We start from the raw sequence: 14,424 nt of genomic DNA, 5'->3' as shown, positions 1-14,424 counted from the left end.
CAGTTTGATGATGAGAAACTAAGAAGAATCCAAGATAAGGTATTGCGAGGAGAGGCTAAGGAAGCACAACTCGATGAGGATGGTGTTTTGAGAATCAGGGGAAGGGTATGTGTACCCCGCGTCGATGATTTGATCAACACTATTCTGAAAGAGGCTCATAAATCAAGGTATTCTATACATCCGGGTGCAACAAAGATGTATCGTGACCAAAAGCAACACTTTTGGTGGAGTAGAATGAAGCGTGATATTGTTGACTTTATTGCCAAGTGTCCAAACTGTCAACAAGTAAAGTATGAACACCAAAGGCCCGGAGGAACACTTCAGAGAATGCCCATTCTGGAATGGAAGTGGGAAAGAATTGCAATGGATTTTGTGGTTGGTCTTCCGAAGACAATGGGTAAGTATGACTCCATTTGGGTGATTGTTGATAGGTTAACTAAATCTGCTCATTTTATTCCGGTCAAGGTGACTTACAATGCAGAAAAGTTAGCCAAACTTTACATCTCGGAAGTGGTGCGATTGCATGGGGTTCCACTATCCATCATATCAGATAGAGGTACGCAGTTTACTTCTAAGATTTGGAAAACATTGCATGCGGAATAGGGTACTAGGTTGGACCTTAGTACTGCGTTCCATCATCAGACCGATGGTCAGTCTGAAAGGACGATTCAAGTGTTGGAGGATATGCTTCGTGCGTGTGTGATAGAGTTTGGTGGTCATTGGGATAGCTTCCTACCCTTAGCGGAGTTTTCATACAATAATAGCTATCACTCAAGTATCGATATGGCCCCATTTGAAGCATTGTATGGTAGGAGATGTAGGTCTCCCATTGGTTGGTTTGATGCATTTGAGATTAGGCCTTGGGGTACTGACCTTTTGAGGGATTCGATAGAGAAAGTGAAGTCTATTCAAGAAAAGCTTCTAGCGGCGCAAAGTAGACAAAAAGAATGTGCAGATCGAAAGGTTAGAGACTTAGAGTTCATGGAGGGTGAACAAGTCTTGTTGAAAGTTTCACCAATGAAAGGGGTGATGCGGTTTGGAAAAAGGGGTAAACTAAGCCCAAGGTACATTGGACCATTTGAAATACTCAAGCGAGTAGGGGAGGTGTCTTATGAGTTAGCCTTGCCCCCAGGGCTGTCCGGAGTACATCCGGTATTCCATGTGTCGATGTTGAAAAGATATCATGGGGATGGAAATTACATTATCCGTTGGGATTGAGTTTTGCTTGATGAGAACTTGTCTTATGAGGAGGAGTCTATTCCTATTTTAGTTAGAGAAGTTCGCAAGTTGAGGTCAAGAGAGATTGCATCCATCAAGGTGCAATGGAAGAATCGACCGGTTGAAGAAGCCACTTGGGAGAAGGAGGCGGATATGCGAGAAAAATACCCACATCTATTTACAGATTCAGGTACTCCTTTTCGCCCTTGTTTTCCTTCTTTTGATCGTTCGGGGACGAACGATGGGTAAATTGGTATCTAATGTAACGACCCGTTTAGTCGTTTTGAGCAACATACTTCAATTCTGGAAAAACTGGCAGAAGCGACGGACCCCACGACGGAACGTCATGGGCACGACGGACCGTCGAGGGTGTCTCGTCCCAAAATACTTAGAAAATCTGAAATTGGGTACTGAAAATGAACTCTCTGAACTTTGTGACGGAATGGCAGGATGGACCGTCACAGGTGTGATGGACCGTCGTGATCCAACGTTTCAAAGCACTTAGAAAATCTGAAATTGGGTACTGAAAATCAACTCTCTAAACTTTGTGACGAAACGGCAGGACGGACCGTCACAGACCCTTGGTGGAAATTTGGGTCTCTGAACTCTGCGACGACCTGCAGGACGGACCGTCGCAGGCACGACGGCCCGTCACAGGTTGCGCAAATCCCAGGCAGAGTCGGATTTCTGGTGAAGTTTTAAGGGACGTTTTTGGACTATTATTTCCTTAATTATACATTTCGTGGGTTTATATTAACAACTCAAATTCTTGGGGGTTAAAAGAGGTAACCCTAAGTTAATTAGTGGGGTATTATTGCCATCTTTTATTCTTAATTACATATTAATTAGGGTAAAAGAAAAAGGGTTTGAATAAGAAAAAGAAAAGAACAGAAAGAGAGGGAGAAACGAACGAGAAAGAGGAGAAACGAGAAGAAGAACAAAGCTTTGGGAACTTGCTTGCTTGATTTCTAATCTTCGGTGGAGGTAGGTTATGGTTTTCATGCTTTCATAGTAAACTCTTAATAGAGAATGATATGTATTGGTAGTATTGTAAACCCTACTATATGCTTAATTGTATGTTTGCATGAATATGATTATGTGATTGTGATAAGATAAGCATGATGAAAATATTGAATCCCAAATCTTGAAAAGAAACTTTAATATACATTATTAATGATGATGCCTTGGTATAGAAGAAGGCTTGATGAATTAAAGTAATGGGATTGATGATGCTTTGGTATAGAAGAAGGCTTGATGAATTAAAGTAATGGGATTGAGGATGCCTTGGTATAGAGAAGGCTTGATGATTTACAGAATGATATTAGTGGATCGGAGTGTCACGTACTGACACATGTAGGGGATCGGGTGTCATGAACCGACACGTAGAATTAGGGGATCGGGTGTCACGAACTGACATGTAGAATTAGGGGATCGGGTGTCACGAATCGACACGTAGAATTAGGGGATCGGGTGTCACGAACCGACACGTAGAATTAGGGGATCGGGTGTCACGAACCGACACGTAGATTTAGGGGATTGGGTGTCACGAACCGACACGTAGATTTAGGGGATCGGAGTGTCACGTACCGACACAAGAGGAATAATGAATATGATGGAGCGGAGTGTCACGTACCGACACAAGAGAAATAAAGATAATGAATCTCTAAAGATGTTAATATACTCAATCTAACGAACATGATTCCCAAATGAGTATGGTATTGGGGCTTGAGTCCTCATGTGTGAACTTGACGGTAATTGTTAATGATATAGTGCTTGTTGTTGCTACATGTTGAGTATCATAGTTGATTTTATGATATTACTTGATATATATACTGTTTTCTATTTTGAGTTGGCCGATGATATCTACTCAGTACCCGTGCTTTGTACTGACCCCTACTTTTATTGTTTTCTTCTTGTTTAATTGTGGAATGCAGCAAACGTGCCATCATCTTCGACTCAACAGTAATTCAAGCCAGTCTTCGTCACACCGGATCTTCAGGGTGAGCTAACGCTTCTAGCTTGGACTGGATCTCCTCAGTCATGTCTTGATGCCTTGAACCTCCGGCACGGACTAGCTTCTTATGTATTTTTAGCTTCTTAGAAACTCTTAGAATTAGTAGTTTAAAGTAGATGTTCTTGTGATGATGACTTCCAGATTCTGGGGATAATGATAAGTTTTTGAGTTATAGAAGTTGATTATTGATTTTACTTCTGAGCTTAAGTCTTCCGCATTACTTTCTGTTGTTATTACATTGAAATGTTAAGGTTAGATTGGTTGCTTCCCTCACATAGGAGGGTAAGTGTGGGTGCCAGTCGCGGCCCGGTTTTGGGTCGTGACAATACAGGAGCCATTAAATACCATCAGGGTTCTTGAGTATTAGTGATTTAAGTTATTAGAAGGCATAATTTAAGACAAGTTAAAGTGTATAACCTTTACCTTGAATAATCCAAGTCATGGTAATTCTGTCCAGCAAGGTAACCTACTAGAATTTTCTCCCTCTTGTGCTTGATTTAATTAGGACACTTGGTATGTGTTAGGGAGTTGGATAAGGGATAGTTTTGTGTATTCTATGATAAGGGATGTGTCTGGAGGTGTGGAGAACTTAAGGAGACTTTAAAGGACGTAAATATTTTATGGAGTTGTAGGGAGGACCTGATATGAAGGTTGTATAGTATATAGATACAATCTAAGGGAAAGGGAAGAGAAAAAAATATTTGCTAGATGAATTGCATGCTTACTGGTTGGTACTATTTTGGTGAGATCAAGTAGCTCAAACTGATTCATTAGCTACTAATACTAGTCTTATAACTTATTCTATTGTAGATTAGTAATCTAAAGAGAAGGATCTTAAGTCATACTTTTTGAAATGTATACAGAGATATGTAATGCTTTTCAGTTTCCTATTTCTTTGGCATGAGTCCAACACTTGAATTACAAAAAGTAAGCTTTCTAAGTACCCTTTGGCAGTGACTGATTCATAGTTGAAGTTCCTACTCCCAAAAGAATTAAAGTAATTACTCTAATATGAGATTGTTACTAAATGTATGTGCTTACTCTACCAAACATAGGTTTAATCTTTTTTAATCATCAAAGTACCCCTGGCACGGAAAACCCTTATATAAATCAAAATTATCCTAGATTACACATGGTACAATCTGCCTATATCATGCAACTTGCTTCAATTATTTATCGATATGTCATCTTGTCACATATTCATATATTACCTTTCTTGGTTATTACTCCCATTGAGTTATACTATAATGTTACCTCACAATATACCTACTCTCTCTATTGTAAATTTTATATGTACTTACTTGGAATATATATCTTCCCTTAAGTTGAATATGCCCATGTTCTCCCTTGGTTCAACTTTCATGTATACATTGTATTTGGTAATAGTTAGTGAGTAATGGATATCATATTTAGTTCAAATATCTTGGTTGAATGTTAAATGTCTTTACTTAATATGTGCTTCAATTTGAGATGTCAAAATGAATATTGAGTCATATAAGCTCCTAAGTATTAAATGTTAATGTCACATTTGCTTCCGAAGTCATTTTTAACATTTGTTTCCCATATCATTGTTATTATCATAATACCATATTCATATGTCCTCAACTGCTGCTCCATAGTTCCAAATCTAAACAAGGATTATGACCACCAAAACAGCAATCACAAATGAATGATGAACATCAAAAGAACAATCTCAAAAGAGTACATTAAACAACAATCTCAAATATAAAGAATCTAAGTGAAGATATTTGTATAATTATGGATGGAATCCTAGGGGAAAATGTCACGACCCAAATTACACCATAAAATATAGGGCATCCTTTCAAGTCAGAATACAGCGTACTTGATCTCTCAGAACTCTTGTACAAGCCCTTAGAGATCATTTATTGCATATATACAAAAAGTAGCCTAGAATTAAAACTTTTTCTTCAAAAACATAATGCGGAATAATTTCAAAACACTTCTAACATATGTCTCAAAAATCATTTATGACAACTTGATTACAATTGTCTTGGGTCACATCCCATAAAAGTCTAAATATAGAAAAGAACATAAAAGACAATGTAGGGGTGGTGTGCACGGATGCTATGAGGACTAACCAATCTTATTTCCTTGGAAGACTTAGAACTCTACCCTTCAAAGACACGCAATCTTCTCAGGACCCTACAATTTGTATTAGAATGTAGGAACAAATATATGTTAGTACCACATGTACTAAGTATGGAAACTAGCATACCAAACATAAGATATCTCAATGGATTAGTCAACAATATACATAATCGTAAAACATAAAGGCATAATAATAATATGAATATCATAGAAATAACAAAGTATCATAAAGCAAATAAAAGTTTGCTTGTACAAGTGTGATTTGAAGTGGCCTACGAGCATACTGTTCATATGTTATGATGAAACTAAGTCTTAATTATTAGAGTGGAATATGATCAAGAATGACCAAAGAGAGGTACTTAGCTTTGGTAGTATTATGGGATTCTACCTTAGCCTTGCACAATTATACTTGGAGATGGCTTGTTAAGTAGTTCACTTGAGTAAGAAGGACAAATGAGTTAAGTATGAAATTTTATATGCTTTATGATGCTTTATTATGTTTATGATATTCATGTTATGCTTATTCCTTTATCTCTTATGATTATGTCTATTGTTGACTAATCCTTTGAGATATCTTATGTTTGGTATGCTAGTTTGTATCCTTGGTGCATGTGGTACCAACACATATTTGTGCCTACATTCTAATACAATGTAGCGTCTTGAGAAGATTGAGTGTCTTTGAAGGGTAGAGTTCCAAGTCTTCCAAGGAAAGAAGATTGGTGAGTTCTCATAGCATCCGAGGACAGCACCCCTATATTGTCTTTTATGTTCTTTTATGTATTATACTTTTATGGTTTGTGACCCAAGACAATTATAATCATGTTGTCATAGAAGTTTTATGAAATGATTTCTCATTATGTTTTTGAAGAAAAAGTTTTAATTATGCGTTACTTTTTGTATATATGCAATGAATGATATCTAAGGGCTTGTACAAGACCTCCGAGAGGTCAAGTATGTTGTGTTCCATCTTGAAGGGATGCCCTATCTTCTAGGATGTACTTTGGGTCGCGACATTTTCTCCTGGGATTCCAACCATAATTATACTAATAGATTCACTTATATTCTTTGATATTTGATATTTTGTTTGATTTTCTTTTGAGATTGTCCTTTAGATATTCATCACTTATTTGTGATTGTTGTTTTGGTGGTCATAATCCTTGTTTAGATTTGGAACTATGGTGCAGCAGTTGAGGACATATGAATATGGTTTTACGATAATAACAATGATATGTGAATCAAAGTGTTAGCTTGGTCTAATGTAACCAAATAATTCCATAAAGTAATCGTCAAGACATGAAATGGATGTTGGAAAGTAAACAAGCCATAACATGGCTTGAACGCTGACCGACATTGATTGTGGGTCAAGTTTGCATACCAAAAACACATGGTCTAGTCAAGTGTAGGAAAATCAAGATTATATGGATTAAAGCATAGTCAAATGTGAATGAAACACAACAAGAAAACAAAAAAATGGCACAAGATAATTAAAAGTTAACATAGCCAAAGCAAGGCAGCGGCAGACAGCAACAAGGCGTTGGTGGTGCCCAGGCATAGAAAATGTGCGGGTGGATTCAGTTTGATGTTGATTAGATAATGAATACACAATGTTATTAAAATGTATTGGAGCCAAATTTATGGAGGGAAATGGTAGAAAAGGGACGAAATATAATCAGCAAAGTCTCATGCCAAGCACATGTGACACTTACCTTTTTGTAACCGCTTGTGTATAGATTCATTGTATCTTTTGTATGCTTTTTTAATTCAAAACATGAATGCTTCTTATCAGTTGTGGAAGTAAAATTAAACATAATTTTAGTGGGTTGGTTGCTTGACAAGTGTTAAACATGTGTCACAACACTATATATTGTAAGACACAAGGTTGTCACATGGTCTATAAATGGACAGCGTTGGTGTTAGACGTTTCGAGAGACAGCAATAAGGGAGTTAAAGAGGGAAGGTTTTGTCTTGAGTTTCAATAAGAAACTTATAGAAAACGTGAAAGGTCCTAAAAAGTGTCTAAGGCAACAATAGACTTGTGATTGTGCCTTAAGTTGAAGTTGGATAGAATTGTTGTTCCAACGAGCGAGACTTTTGTATTAGTTTTGGATTATTAATATGAAGGTTTGGTTTTACCATACTTTATGTATTAATTTCTTTTTCAAAGTCTGAAAAGTATAGTTAAAAATTGAAAAACGCCTTAGAACGTAGGGCATAATAGGCTGCGAAAAGGGCAGAATTAACTAAGACTTGACTGGCTTACATTGGGCAAACTTATTGCATGAAATTAAGGTGAAATAATTTGCCCCTGTGACAATTTGGTATCAGAGCATTGCTTAGATTATTCGATGGCTTGTGGAAATGTTGAACTACAAGAGAGGGTGACACGATTGGAAGAGATAATTGGTGGAACAGATGATTATGAGGATTTGGTTGATCTGGTAACTCAAATTCAAAGAGTGAATGCAGAATTAACCTTGACCAAAGAGAAACTGAACGAAAATTTTTGTTGTTGGAGGTGGAATATACTTCCAAACACGAATTTTCCCAGCAAAAATGCTACTTGTCCATTATGAGAAGGAAGAATTGCGTAGTAAAGTTCTTCTTCTACGTTGGGTATTGCAAGGGACAATTAAACCCGTAAGGATAAAGGTTCCAGAGCCTAAGGCTTACAATGGTGTGAGGAGTGCCAATGAATTGGAGAAATTTCTTTGGTATGTTGAAAACTACTTCAAGGCAACAAGAATTTCGATGGTGAAAAGGTATCAATCACAACAATGTATTTAAGTGATGATGCCAAGGATTAGTGGAGAACAAGCATTTCTGAAGTAGAAGGTTGGAATCTACCACAAAAAGAAACGTGGAAAATATTGAAGAAAGAGTTGAAAAGTCAATTTCTTCCAAGAAATTCGTCATGGTTGTCAAGGGACGGGCTGAGATGTTTGAAAGAAAACAACAGTGTGAGGTCTTATATCAAGAAGTTTTAATCATTGATACTGAATATAGGTAATATGGTTGAGGAAGATAAGTTACACTATTTAATAAATGGGTTGAAGGCATGGGCACAAAGAGAGTTAAGAAGGCAAAATGTCCAAACTCTAAATTCTGACATAGTGGCAGCAAAGTTGGTTGACTTCGATGAGGGTTACCACCCAAGAGATTCTTTGAACTTCAGAAAAAAATACAAAGGGAAGGAGTAGAAGAAAAATGGGAAGGGCCAAGCTGCCGAAAAGGAAGACGAAGGGGGAAAAATTAGACAAGGGGGGTCTTCTTTCCAAAATAGAATGGAAATTTTGGGGGGATGCTTTAATTGTGGTGGTCCAGATTTAAAAAAGGACTTTCCAGTGCAAGTGAAAGTCAAAGCCATGATTGCTGCCGAATTGGAAAGGGAAAAGAACAATGAGGCTGTAACGTCAAACGTTGAATCTTTGGCGTTAGTTGAAGATGAAGATGATGGGCAGGATATGATTCTTGTACAGAATCCAAATAGTATCAGATGATCAATGTCCTTGATGAGGACGTCAAGTTTAATTGGGTGGGGGAAGTTTGTAAGGGCCCTGACCAAGTAACTTGACATAAGCACGGTGGCGGCAAAGGGTTAACATAATTGGCTTTGCCAAGGGCCAAAGTGCAGGTGGATTTAATCATGTGTTGTGTGATAAAAGTCTTAGAATGGGAAATGGTACCAAATAATTCTATAAAGGAAGTGTCAAGACGTGAAATGCATGTTGGCAAGGCAACAGGGCATGACGTGGCTTGGACACTGGCCGACATTGATTGTGGGTGATGTTTAAATGCGAAAAACACATGGTATGGTCAAATGCGGGAAAATCAAGCTGAGGTAGATTGAAGCATAGTGAAATGTAAATGAAAAGCAACAAGAAAACAAGAAATGGCACTAGTGAAATAAAAATTTAACATGGCCAAATTAAGGAAACAGCAGACAGCGGCAAGGCGTCAGTGGTGCGTAGGCATAGAAAATTTTGTTAGTGGGTTCGGGTGGAATTTTATGAGATAATGAATATAAACTATTTCAAAATTATATCGAAGATAAATTTATTGAGGTAAATGATGGGAAAGGACCGAAATCCAATCTGCAAAGTCACATGCCAAACACATATGGTGGTTACCTTTTTGTAAGCGCTTGTGTCCAAAGTCATTGTATCTTATGTATTCTTTTTGAATTAAAAATTTGAATGCTTCTTATCAGTTGGGGATGTCAACTGAAACATAATTTTATGGGTTGATTGCTTGACAAGTGTTAGACATGCGTCACAACACTATGCATTGTAAGACAAAAGGTTGTCACATCATCTATAAATGGATAGCTTTGGTGTTAGACATTTTAAGAGACAAAAATAAGGGACTGGAAGAGGTAGTCTTGAATTTCACTAAGACACTTATAAAAAGTGTGAGGGTCTTAAAAAGTGTCTAAGGCAGCAATCAATTTGTGATTGTGCCTTAAGTTGAAGTGGAAATAGAAGTTAGACAGTATTATTGTTCCAACGATTGAGTCCTTTGTGTTAGTTTTGGATTGTTAATATAAAGGTTGGGTTTTCCTGTATGTTTATGTGTTGTTGAAATTCTGAAAAATAATCTAATGTAAAAAAAATGTTTTAGAACGTTAGGCAAAAAACGCTGTGAAAAAGGCTGAGTTTGATGGGACTTGACTACCTCACATTGGGCTAAGCTCTTGCACGAAATTTAGCTGCAGTAATCTGCCCATTTGACACCTTCTTAGAATCATGAATATCTTGGGTTACAACCCATACATCAACAAAACTAGATAATATCAAAGTCTAATACAATGTCTCTTGTCAATTAAAGCTAAACATAACTATGTACTCGAATCAATTGAGGACATACTAAGGTTTTCTTGAAATGATGTAATTTCGAAGCTTGATTCCAATAGACGCCTCACTTATCACCTAAAATTTTAGAGATAAAACAATATATGGAATTAGTAAATTGAATGCACTAAGTATGGTGACATAGATAAAAACTTTCATAGAAGGACATTTACTTTAAAGTATGATTTCATGATCTTTTGGAGAAAACCTAATAAAACAAGTAGAAGAAACCACTTACAAGACAACATACACATATAAGACATATTTCAAGCAATTCAGAACATACAACTTTCAACACTTAGAAACCATATGAGCACATACACCTCCTGCCAAACGTCATCCTAAGACCCGCTTAAGTAAGATATAAAGCGGCCGTCCATACAACCCCTTCACACACCCCTAAGTGATCCTCAAGATTTCCTAAAGTAAGATTATTCCATTTCTATCATTAGACCCCCAACCTAGAATTATTCTAAAACTCACCTAAGTAAGACATGAAGAGACTGCCCATACACCCTCTTCAATCCTACCTAAGAAATCATCAAGGCTAATCTAGTTCAGTACCTTTTCATTCACATGAATTGACCTTCTTAATATGCTCAAGGTCATATTTTAATCATTCATACACAGACATGACAAAGGTGCTTAAGCCTACTAAGTCAAGAGTTCATATTCACATTCTTTTATATATCAAGTAGAGGGACATAGGTCTACTAAAACAAGACACACTTCATCATCTTATCACATATAGAATTCAAATCATAGTCTACTATAATCACATTTAGTCCATCATAAGTCTTATATAGTCAATTAGAGAGAATCGTACTTCGACCCCATATATACACATACATCACATAATCCTTCACATTACTCACCTACACAAGCTATAACATGATAGCAATATAATTCACATATAAATGTCAACAAGGCCATGTTCATCATAATTATAACACAAAAACACCGTCACCATAAGTAGACCATACCAATAAACAGAATTCAATAGCAATTCTACACTATATAGAAGAGATTAGGTCATGTTACCACCCTTTAATCACCAACATCAACATTTCTTACGCGTTCAATCAATTCACTTCACCAAAGGCTCTTACTTATACGCTCAAACTTACTTCTCAAATAAGAAGTAAAGTGGTCGTGTCAAGTAAATAACCCAACTAGTGAGGTTGGGATCGTTCCCACGAGGAAAATAGTCTAGACTTAACTTCAACCTTTTATTACTATTGTTTGGTCAATGACTTCCTTGGAAAGTAAAAACAATAAAGGGGGGTTTCTATTTCTAAATGAGTAAAATTAATTAACAAACTTGACAAAGACACTTAACAACTTTGAATGTTGGGTTTTAATCAATTATTCAAAGTAACTAGGGTTTACGTGTTCCCCACAGGTTCATAACTTGATAACTCTAACTATAACAATTCTTTCCTAGTATCTTGCACGCAAAGTGATAAGTTATGTATTTCTAGATCCTTGGTCCGGCATCTAGAAAATCTCACTCCGTACCTTGGTCCGGCTACGTGTGTTGCTATCCTAACCCTTATCCTTACCTCATATTAAGCATCGTATTCTATATTTGACTAAGTTATTACCTCGTACCAATCAATACTAGCCTATTATATAGTATACACAAAATCTATGTTAATAATTTTTTTCCTATCATCTACCTCCTTTGTTCGGCAAGTAGCATTAAGGCGAGTTCCAACGTTGGTCATCCGTTAAAAAGACTTCTAAGCGAAAGAGTTATTAATACATGCAAGACACTATTCTAGAATTGTTATTTTAGTTAGGGTTTATCTCTCATTATTTGCCTATGGTTCCCACAACCCTAGTTATGGAGTTTAGTTAGTCATGGACATAAACACAATATTCAAATATATTAAATAAGAGTTCATGTACTTACTTCAATGAGAAAGAGTAAAATCCAAAAGTTTGCTTGATTAATCATCAATATTCACTTGCAAGAATCTCAAAGTAATCAATACACAAAAAGTCTAATGATTATCAAGAATCTCACAATACAATGTTTACCAATAAGGAATTTTACAATCTAAAAGTCTAACCTCAAAAACGAGGTTTTTCAAACTATTTATAAAAAATAAAAAACCTAATTAAATAAGGACTCTATTTGCTGGAAATCTGCAAAATTGCAGCTGGGTCAACGGACCACGCGACGGATCGTCGTGGTCATGACGAACCGTCATAGACTCCGTCATCCCATACTTATGAACTTCATGACGGTATGGGATCACTTCTCTGAGCTTCATGACGAACCTGCAGGATGGACCGTCATAGCCACGACGCACCGTCATAAGCTTCGTAACCCCACACTTGGTCAGACTTCCCCATCTTTATTCTGCATCTTTACTACGCTGCCACCTACGGACCGTCACAAGCACGACGGACCGTCATAAGCTCCGTAGGTGGTCTCTTCTGCATTTCTTCGCTCAAAATCTCCGCATTCAACTTTGGACAGATTTCCTTCAAAACAAAGAGAAACTTATGTATAACTAGCACAAAAAGATTTGGAGACACGAAACTTGAGGAAAAAGTATTAATTATACCATGAAACCACGGCATATCACTTACCAATTGGCATACACACAATTCAAAACCAATAATCAACCATACCAACGAGTCAACAGTATACAATATGAAAATAATCAAATAAAGGCAACCTATATACAATTCTAACATGATCTTTATATAAATCAATATCCCAATGTAATCTACACAAGAATTCAATACAATAAGTCCATGATCAAATCACCCACATAAGGGCTAATATTAGTATTTTATGAAAAGCATGGGTTCGTAGAAATTTTGATCTAAAAATTCATTCAATTAACATCAATTGTAATATAAGTCATTGATTCAAATCATTTTATGCAAGAACCCATGGCCAAAAGTCAAAATAGAAGATTATATGCTTTTTATCATCTTTGAAAACCATTTGAATTTGACTCCTTGAACGGAAGAGGATTCAAGGATGAAACACCATACCTTATGTGAAGAAAATCTCACAAAATTGATGTAGAAAAACTTGGAAAATTTGTATTCTGTCTTGGAGCTTCAAACTTTCATCAATGGAGGTTTTGGAGAGAAGAAATGAATAGGTTTTATTTTAAGTTGAGGGTTTTGCTTAATTGGTGACTTTTGGGGGTTTAAAAATATTCAATAACCATCAATACATGATCCTAAAATCACCCAAAGTACCCATGCACTTAAATGGACATTTTAATCAATTCAAATTTGACTTAAAACGATGCGACCAAATCTGGGAAATCACTGCGCGTCGTGAGGTCACCTCCAACTGTTGGTTCTAGAATTTAATTTGGGACATAATGGTTTACGTTGGCCTCGCTTCAAATGGAAACAATTGACTTTTAAGTGAAGGCTGCGCGACATGCAAGAACTCCCAAATCTTGGCTGCTCGACAACTTTCTTAGCCATGTTTGGGACCTCCTCAAGGATCCTTTGGATGCTCTTTGGGGCATCTTTATCGGACGTTTAGAACCTTTACATGTCAATATATTTGTAGGAACATTCGGTAGAAAATTTCACCCTCATAACATACCCCAAAACTACACTACGTAACACTACGACACACTAGTTCAACTTAGACTAGTTTCATGACATCTTGGACATTCTTTGACGTTTCACTTCCAAAATCTTCCAAACTCCTCAAATTGACTTCTAACATTTATTTCATCATTTAAAATCCTAATTTAAATCATGAAATAGATGTTAGACTCTAGTTTAACCTATTTAGTTTTTTTATTTGGGTGTTACATTTATACATAGAAGTCATACTTAGTATGTGCGATTGACTAACCTATATTTTCTCCCCTTTTTCCCAAAAATAATGTAGGTTCAGGCTATTGAGGAATCAAGGTCACTTTTCAAGGATACTTGAACTTTATTCTCCAACTTAGTGAGTCCTCAAGTCCAAGGACAAGACCCTTATGTCCTAGCTTTTAGTTCTTTGTTTATGTTGGAAGACATTATTGTATTTCCTATTTCTAGACTCCTCATTGATGTAAGGGCTAAGTCCCAAATGTTTATATTCCTATGTTTAGTTGGTATGAGGTGAAAAATTTAGATTATAATATATGAAGGAAAGTTGAACTTTCAAAGTAAAAGTTTTAAATTTTCCACATTTTTATTCTATGATACATGCCATGACAAATTATAAGGGCTTGCGTAAGTTCTCTTCGAGGAAGA

This window comes from Solanum lycopersicum, chromosome 1 (assembly GCF_036512215.1).
Source record: "Solanum lycopersicum chromosome 1, SLM_r2.1".
Lineage (NCBI taxonomy): Eukaryota > Viridiplantae > Streptophyta > Magnoliopsida > Solanales > Solanaceae > Solanum > Solanum lycopersicum.
This window is presented reverse-complemented; position numbering follows the sequence as displayed.